Raw genomic sequence first — 8,822 nt, forward strand, 5'->3', positions numbered from 1 at the left:
CTTGCAGCTTCCTTTTGTGATCTAGCCACCATGTAAAGACATTTAAGATCAGTTGGTCCCCAGAAGTTTCAGTCACATTGGATGAGATACCAATGGGAAAGTAAAGCCATCTTAGAAGTTCCAGCCCTCAATCGAGCATTCTGTTGAATGTAGCTGCAGGAGCAACCCCAGATGATATTATAAAGAGGAAAAGAACCATCTACCTGAGTCCACCCAACCTACAGAATCAAGAGAAATTAAAAAAAAATGTTTTAAGCCACTAGATTTTGGGAAGTTTATTATGTGGCAATTGATAACCAATACAATCACCGTGTCCAAATCTGATTCTGCTTCCAGACACATCTCCCTTACAGGAGGGAAAATCGAGAGTGACATAGTGAGATAATTGTTGGGGATAATGGAGCCCTTCCTGGTTACTCCCCCAATTACTCTCATATACCTCTCTATGTGGATGATCTCAAATCCTTCCCCTTAAGACAAATAGAACATAAACTGTCAGCTTTCAACCAATACATTCATCATGAAGTAGATGAAGGTTCTATTCCCCTTTTTAAATTTCTACTCCTCCTCTGTTCTCTCCCATCTTATTTCCTTATGGATTCTGCTCCATAAAATAGCACCACTCCCTTCTTTGTTTTCTATTATAACTTCTGCAATAGATCCTTCTCCTCATGATCTCCAGTCCTTCACTATTTTTAAATGTCTCCATTTTGAACTCTTTTTAACTCCCTTTCCTCCTCTCTTCATTACCAACTTCTTCAAGGTAATTATCTAAAAACACTTTTCTCTCTTCTCATCAGCTACTCTTGAGTGGATTGCCTCCTCCATCGAAATTTTGCTGGCACAGCTCACTAATCATTTTCAAACTCTCTCATCTAGTGGAAATACTCACTTCATACTGAAACTCTTTCCTCCTCTTGCTTTCCTAAGGTTTTCCCACTTCCCTCTGTAACCATTTGCTTCTAGCCAACCTTTCATCAATAATTCCTTGTTTTAGTTTGCTAAAGCTGATGAAATACAATATACCAGAAATGGACTGACTTTTAACAATGGTTATTTAGTAGCTTACAAGTTTACAGTCCAAAGGCCATGAAAATGTTCAAATTAAGGCATCAAGAGGATGATACCTTCTCCCTGAAGACCGGCTACCAGTGAATCTCAGCTCTTCTGTCATGTGGTCAGGCACATGGCGACGTCTGCTGGTCTCTGACTCCTTCTCTCCTGGTTTCGTTTCTCCCAGCTTCTGGCTTCAGTTGCTTCCTCTCTGAGCTTCTGTGTCTCTCAACTTCTCTCTGGGACTTATTTCTGTGTCTTCTTTCTGTCTTTTATCCTCTTATAAAAGACTCCAGTAAAAGGATTAAGAACACCTTGAATGAGGTGGCTCACATCTCAAATGAAATAATCTAATCAAAAGATCCCACCTATAATAGGTCTATGGCTACAGGAGTAGATTAGCTGATTGTTTCTGAACATGATCTTTTCTGGGGTATATAGAGCTTCAAACCGTCATACTCCCCCTTTTAATGTATGGGTTGTTGACCCAGTGTCCTTTCCTCAAGTCTCTTCTACTATTACAGTTTTTCTGGTTTAACTCATTTAGTCCCAGGTTATATTCTGAAGATTTTTTGATATATATATTTTTGGTTTTGTTCCTAGTATTGGATTATTATTATTATTTTTATCTTTTGTAGCTCTCTACCTGTATGGGTAAGAAGTAACTCAAACTCAGTAATTCCCTATCACCACCACTGTTCCTTACCTATCCTTAGCTTATTCTGTATTTTGGTCAGTGGCACAATCTTTTTGCCAAGCCAGAGTTGACTTGATCCCACTCTACTGTGTGTACTGTGCTTTCCTGTACCTCTTGAATCTAATTGGTTTCCATGTTCCAAATATATCATGATTAACTCCTCTGCTCCTCATTTCCACATCCATTGTTTTAGCTGAGATCTTTCTCCTGCCTTGCCTGGACTATTTCAAAAGCCTTCAGACACATCAGTTGCCTTTTCCTTTTATCAATTTTCAGTCTCTTCTTATCTGTACCAAGGAGTTTTCTGAAATAAAAATTAGATTGCATTGTACTTTACTCTTTGGTGACATAGCACAGCTGGAGTGCCTCCCTTCCCACACCTCACTCTCTTTGCTCCCCACACTGTACTTTGTACCATCTTCTATTAATGTACTTAGCACACCATTTTCCTATTTATATGTCATGTCTGCTGTTAGTTTCTTGAAGGAGAGGACTATTGATTGGATTTTGTTTACCTATTTTGTTATATACTCCAGAAAAAACCTGTACTTAATCCATTTTTGTGGGTGTGAACCCATTTTAAATTGGACTTTTCATGAGGTACTTCAGTTAAGTTATGGCCTAGCTGAATTAGGCTGTGCTTAATCCGGTTACTGGATGTGTTGTAAAGAAAGCCATGGAAAGCAAAAGCCACAGGGGAGGGAACTGGAAGTTAATTGAACTTGGAAAAGAAAGAAGAAGACATCACTATGTGCATTGCCATGTGACAGAGAAGCCAAGGACCCAGGATCACTGGCCACCTGTGCCAAGTCTTTGGGGAGAAAGCATCACCTTGCTGACACTTTGATTTTGACCTTATCCTAGCCTCAAAATTGGGAGCCAATAAATTGCAACTATTTAAGTCAACCCATTATATCGTATTTGTTTTAGCAAGCAGAAAACTAATATACCTATCCTATCATCTAACAAAGGAGGTGGCGATCTACATCCAAGAGCCAAATGCAACCTGCCTCCTCTTTTTGTAAATAAAGTTTTACTGGCACACAGCCACTCCCACTTTTCTGCATATTGTCCTTCACTCCTTTTGTGCTATCATGTCAGAGTTGAATGGGTGCAATAGTGACCATATGGCCAACACAGCATAAAATATTTACTACCTGACCCTTTACAGAAAAGGCTTGGTTACCTCTGCTTATGAATGAATGAAAAAAATGTATCATGAATAGGGTAAATCACATTATGAATGAAGGATAGCATAATCATTTGGATAAATCGAGCTGCTGTAACAAACTCTACTTTAATTTTTGTGATTTGAACACAATATTTCTGTGTTGCCCCCATAATAGTTCTGGAGTGTTAACACATTAGCATGGCAATTTTCCTCCACAGTCACTCAGGGAGCCTGGCAAATGTAAGCTCTTTAACATGTAGTTTCCAAATGACTGCCTTTATTCTAGGTAGCAAGGAGGGGAAGAGAGCATGCAAGTCCACGTGTGAGAAATCTTCATGAGCTAGGCTTGGAAATGGCACACAGCTCTTGCGTTCACATTCTGCTGGCTGGAATTGAGTCGCATGACCACACCTAACTGCAAGGGAAGATGAGAAACATAGTCCACATGCCCAGGAAGAAGAGTAGTACATGAAAAAGTATCATTACCATTGGTATAATTTTAACAAGTATCTCCATTATGCAAATAGATTGTTCAAGTTAATTTAGCAGTCATTCACATTCATTATTTTAATGGAATCTTCTACCAGACCCCACGGTGACGTTAAAGGCACTTTGCTGAGGACTCTTCGGGGAATGAAGCAAGTCATTTTTGAAGCATGAGGCATTGTGAAGGGAGAGCAGCTCTTGTTTTGTGGGACTTTGGTTATTCTGAAAGCTGATTAGGGCACTGGATTCCTAGAGGGTTGGGGATAAAGGTGACTGAAAAGGAATAAAAGAAAATAGAAAAAGAAATGTTGGGATTTGGAAGATAAGCTTCACGTCTTTGTCTTGGGCTTCCCATAGCACAAGGTTTCAGGGCACTTATGGTAAAGATGATCAGGTATCCAAGGCATGTCCACAGCAGGAGCCAATCTCTTTTCAGGCAAAATGACTCAATTTCCTTTTGAACAGTTTTCAAAATAATAGTAATAATAAAAATAAAAGAGAGAGCAGATTACATAGCTCTAGGATTTCAATGATAGTGATAAGAAAGCTGTTAAATTGAAAGTGCTTTCTTCTGGCAGATCAAGCTGTAGTTAGTTATGTGCCTATAAATTCTCTATGCTCATTGACATTTGGAGCTCATTGGGGTAGAGTGTTGAAGAAATAAACAGAGGAAAATTAGTTGTTTCCTTAAAAGATAAGCCTCCTTTCTTTTAACATAAGGAAAAAGGAATAGTGACAGGTAAATAATAAGCAATTTTAAAGAATCCTTCTTTTTCCAGAAATATCAGGTTACCAGTTGGCCCCATGAACTAATTAAATATTTATTGAGGCAAAAAAGAAAAGTTGATCAGTATTGTATTCCCTCAAGTAGTTTACAAACATCAAGTTGTAATATAAGACAACATATAATGAAGCATAAATACGTGGCACTCATTTGGAAATACGTGGTAAATTCTCTGGGGGGATGAGAGGAGGAACTAATCAATTATCTGCGGTAACCACAGTCATGCATCTGTGGTCAAATGGCCAGCCAGCTGGGTTGGCCGATCCAGTGTGGCCTCAGCTGGAATGATGTGGCTCTGCTCCACCTGATCCCTCATCTCCAGAAGGTCTCTTGAGCTTGTTCTCATGGAGAAAGCAAAGGAATGGGGGTAGGGAGAGAAGAAACAAGCATATCTTTCTGAGGTCTAGGCTTGGAACTGGCACACCATGATTCCCACCATATTTTACTGCTCAAAGCATCACATAGCTGAGAAAGTTGCAAGGAATAGGGAAACAGACCCCACTTCTTGATGGGAGGAACTGTAGGCCACATTGCAAAGGGCCTGGATATAGGGAGGTGTAGAGAATTGGGGCCGATTTTTTATAGTCAGTCTATGTCATGGAGTTTCATCCAGGAAATCTTGGTAGAGGAAGGTAGAATTTAGCTTGACCTTTGGAAGTAAAGGAGAGAATAGATGATGTTTTTGGTAAGGAGAACACAGGTGAAGCCATAGTAGGATGGGAATAATGGGACTGTGGCATCTGGTTTTACTATCTGTAGTGAAAGACTGTGCTTGTATTGTGCTGCTTAGGGAAGCTTGGCTGGCTCCTATTTGGAGTAAATCAGAATTCCTTTAGAGGAAGGATCATAAATTCATCAAATATAATACAGAAATATACTCATAAACTGTATTTAAAGTCTTGAATGGTGGGTTGTTCATGCTTGTTTTAATTCGCCTGTTTTGCATGAGTACAGTGCTGCTGTCTTTTGTAATTCAGTAATTCAGCTGATCACCCCCAGAGGAAAAGTTCTCTGCACTAGCCCCTTTCTGCTTATGATCCACAGCAGTGCTACAGATGGTAAGTTCCCTTATACACTGTTTGAGAGCAACGTGGCCAATCCTAAAATCCCACTTAAAATCTCAAACTCTCTCTGAGAGTTGTGCAGAAATGTATTGCAGGTATTATTCCTAGACAAAGATGCTCTGCTTAAACCTAAAATAGGAGGAGTTTCTCTCTTTCAGCAATTTTCAAACTTTTTGGCCTCGAGACCCCTTTAAAGTCTTAAAACTCATAGAACTTTCTTTTGCATTGATTATATCTGTTGATATAATTAAAATAAAGAAACAAAAATTTATTAACACATTGAAATAATTGCAAACAAAAGAAAATAATAAAAAATAAACATTTTTACATATGTAAATTTCCAAAAATTTCCAAAAATTTCCAAAATTTCCAAAAATGGTGAATAAGAGCCATTATTTTACATTTTTGCACATGTTTTTAATGTCTGGCATAATAGAAGACAGATTCTGTATTTGCTTCTGAATTCAATCTGCAACAATATGTTATTTTGGTTGAAACATATGAGGAAATGAGCCTCACAAAGATCTGTAGATGGAAAAGGGAGAAACTGGTGGTCTCCCTGTTGGGGATTCCCAGGATTCCTTGACCCACACTTTGAGTGTGCCATTAAATTTATCAAGAGAACTTTTGGGGAAAGAGTTAAAAATGCAGAAAGAATATGTCTTATAAAAAATTGTGAATTTCCCCCCCCAAGCGTGGGCTATTTTCTCTGAATGTCAAAATGAAACAAAAACTATTTCCTCTAATTTATTAACCTGTTGAAATAAACATAAAAATCCTATGTCTTTTGGGTCAGTGCCCCACATTACTGAGCCATCAGGCCAAAAACGCAACAAATAAAGGGATTTAATCATGGGAAAATTTTCAAAAGATCTGATCACATACTCAGGTTGAATGCGGTAAAATGGTGACTTTAACTCCCATATACCTTGCTTTATTCAAGGGATATTTTTTCACCACACTGATATGGCCAATTTCATTGAGATTCTCCTTGTTCCAGAAATTTCCTCAAGGCTGACCTTTTATTCCCGGGTGACCTGGGCAAGAATTTCTCAGAAATCAAAAGGCTGGCTGCTCAGTAGGTTTGGGAGTGGCATTTCCTAACGTTTTGATTGGAAAAGAACCTTGAGTTCTAACAAATTCCAAAGAATGAGCTGAACTTTCTTTGCCAAATGCCACATACAAAGCTCATTGCAAATTCTAAATAGAAGTAATGCAATTGAAGAATGTGAATTTCTGTAAATTATTCTGGTTTTAAAATCCCATTGTATTACCTTTATCTTTCTGTTCTACTTTAAAAAATAGTGAGTGATAATGGTATGCATCCAAATCCTTATTTTAGGTTATATATTATACAAGAAATGATTTTAAATAACAACATTATAACCCAATTATAAAAGTACAGAAAATTTTAAAGTTCAGAAAAACATTCAGAAGAAAATCACAAATACTTGTATGATCCGAAAGCTACCACTATTACACTATTATCAGTTAACCACCCCCCCCATTTTTTCCTATGCATTTAACTTTGTTGGCATTCTTAATAAAAAGGCATCTTACACTGCTTTGCTCCTTTTTACTTAAAATATGTGATTTATTTCCCTTGTAATTAACCATATAATTAGGGTGTATATATAAATACATGCATACAGCATGCTTATGAGAAGAGGTGCAGGGAAAAGGGTTCTATCTTTTATATGTAAAAAATGACTTGTAAAAAGTAATGAGTGACCTCAGAGAGAGGCAGATCAAGTCCCTAAGAAGCCTTAGATCCTCCCAGGCAGCTATGGTTTTGCATTTCCTTCCTACTGCCCTTGAGAACGTGTGGTTTGTGCACTCCTCCCCAGTTTACCCCTCCTGGGAGAATAATACTGTCATTTCCATTAGGAAGATGATTTATCGAGGGCAGTTCCTTTTAGGATTGGACAAAGGAAATCAGCATTGCAATCTGATGGTGCTTATTTCCTCTGTAAAGCTTTTCAATGCTGAGGTTGTAGCAATTACCTTGCCCTTAAACTGAATCACAGACACCTCCCTAATACCTTCTGTAACCTTATCTGGCAAACACACAATAATAACCAGTGTTTCCTGGTGGTTTGGGGTAGGTGGGGAGCAGGGAATGCACTCCCAGATTTCTCACAAGAGAGCCTCTAACCCTGTAACAGATATGTCTTATATCCATGCTAGGGCAGCCAGATGCTGAGCAGGATTACGACTGCAGATGCAGTTGTGAAAAAAAAAAAGGGAATATGACTGCAGCTGGAAAATAACGTTCTATGAAGGCATATGGCAAAATGTTTTGCTTCCATGTACGAATATCTCTGCATCCCCCCTTTATTCCTCATGGAATCTCAGTGAACTCAATGTGTCAGTTCCCTTTTTAAAGGTATAATTAAAGGACACATCGCTACATCCCATTAGAGAGCAGTTTCTTCAAGCCTAGGGTACACCACTGCAAGTCTCTGCTTCATTTCTCAGATGGTGGTTGTTCACACCTTGTCCTTAAGAAAAGTAAACTTGTAGTCAGGGACCTGGTTGCATGGCAGCTTGGGTTGTGCTAAGTGCTCGTTCATGCAGATACTTCCTTTAAAAAACAAAATGAGCGCCACAGTGAGAGTAAGGAAATCTAGGATCTGGTTTTAGATTTAGCTCAAAACAGCCATGTGAGACCGAGCAGGTCAGTTTAGCTCAATTTCTGCATCAACAGTGAAGGGTTTGGGACAGTATGAACTAAAGATTTTGGATACATAGAATTTTCATATGATAGTCCTATAATCTTGCTAAAAATGTATTTCAAGGCAGATGGTTTGAAATTAAAGAAATAGCCACACTTCTTTAAAGTAAAATTGATTCAAAGAGTTCAGCTGATTCACAATAGAAGCTTTATAGACAGCCAATCTAAACGATCCTTCATTTTCCGAAAACTCAATTGGGCATGATTTTGTGTTATTGCAATGTCCATGTATATACTCCTTGGTAATAATTTATTGTTTCTGTGCTCAGGCCAGAGAGTTAATATCTGTGCAGATGCCACAATATCAGGCTCCAGGGATATATATGCAAGCTGGTCTCCCACTAAGGGTTCCAGGGTTGCCGCCATGCAGGGAACCCCTCCTTTCTCCCAGGGTTGCCACCACTGCCATCACCGCTGCTGTTTCTGCTGCTACTGTTGCCATTGCCCACACCACTCTGGACCCAGGTCTCAGCCCATGCTCCCCACTTTGGGACCTCAGATCACCTAGGACCGTCCCAGGTGTGTGCCTTGGATACCAGGACAACTGCTTCTTGCTGCCTGCTGCCAGCAGTGCCCAGACTGAGCTCCTGCATGTGCTGGGTGCCTTGTGTATCTCCTCTGCTCACTCTGTGCTCCATTGTCTCCTCATACGAATCCCACAACACACAATTTCAAAGTTAAGATTACTAAAAATTTCAAGATGGCAACCACAGAGCCTTAAACCAAGATGGGGGTGGGGATGGGAGATCGGTCTGAGAGCCAGGCCCTGTGTAACTGCTCAGCTGCCAGCTCCAGCACCTATGAAGTCGGCCATGGCTCAGGTATAACAGAAA

The 8,822-nt window shown here is 39.4% G+C and overlaps 1 pseudogene; it reads right to left on the bottom strand.

The window, feature by feature from the left end:
- Positions 1-8,431, bottom strand: part of LOC119504906 — a 47,086-nt pseudogene extending 38,655 nt beyond the window's left edge.
- Between the last annotated feature and the right edge of the window lie 391 nt (positions 8,432-8,822).

This window comes from Choloepus didactylus, chromosome 1, assembly GCF_015220235.1.
Source record: "Choloepus didactylus isolate mChoDid1 chromosome 1, mChoDid1.pri, whole genome shotgun sequence".
Classification (NCBI taxonomy): Eukaryota; Metazoa; Chordata; class Mammalia; order Pilosa; family Megalonychidae; genus Choloepus; species Choloepus didactylus.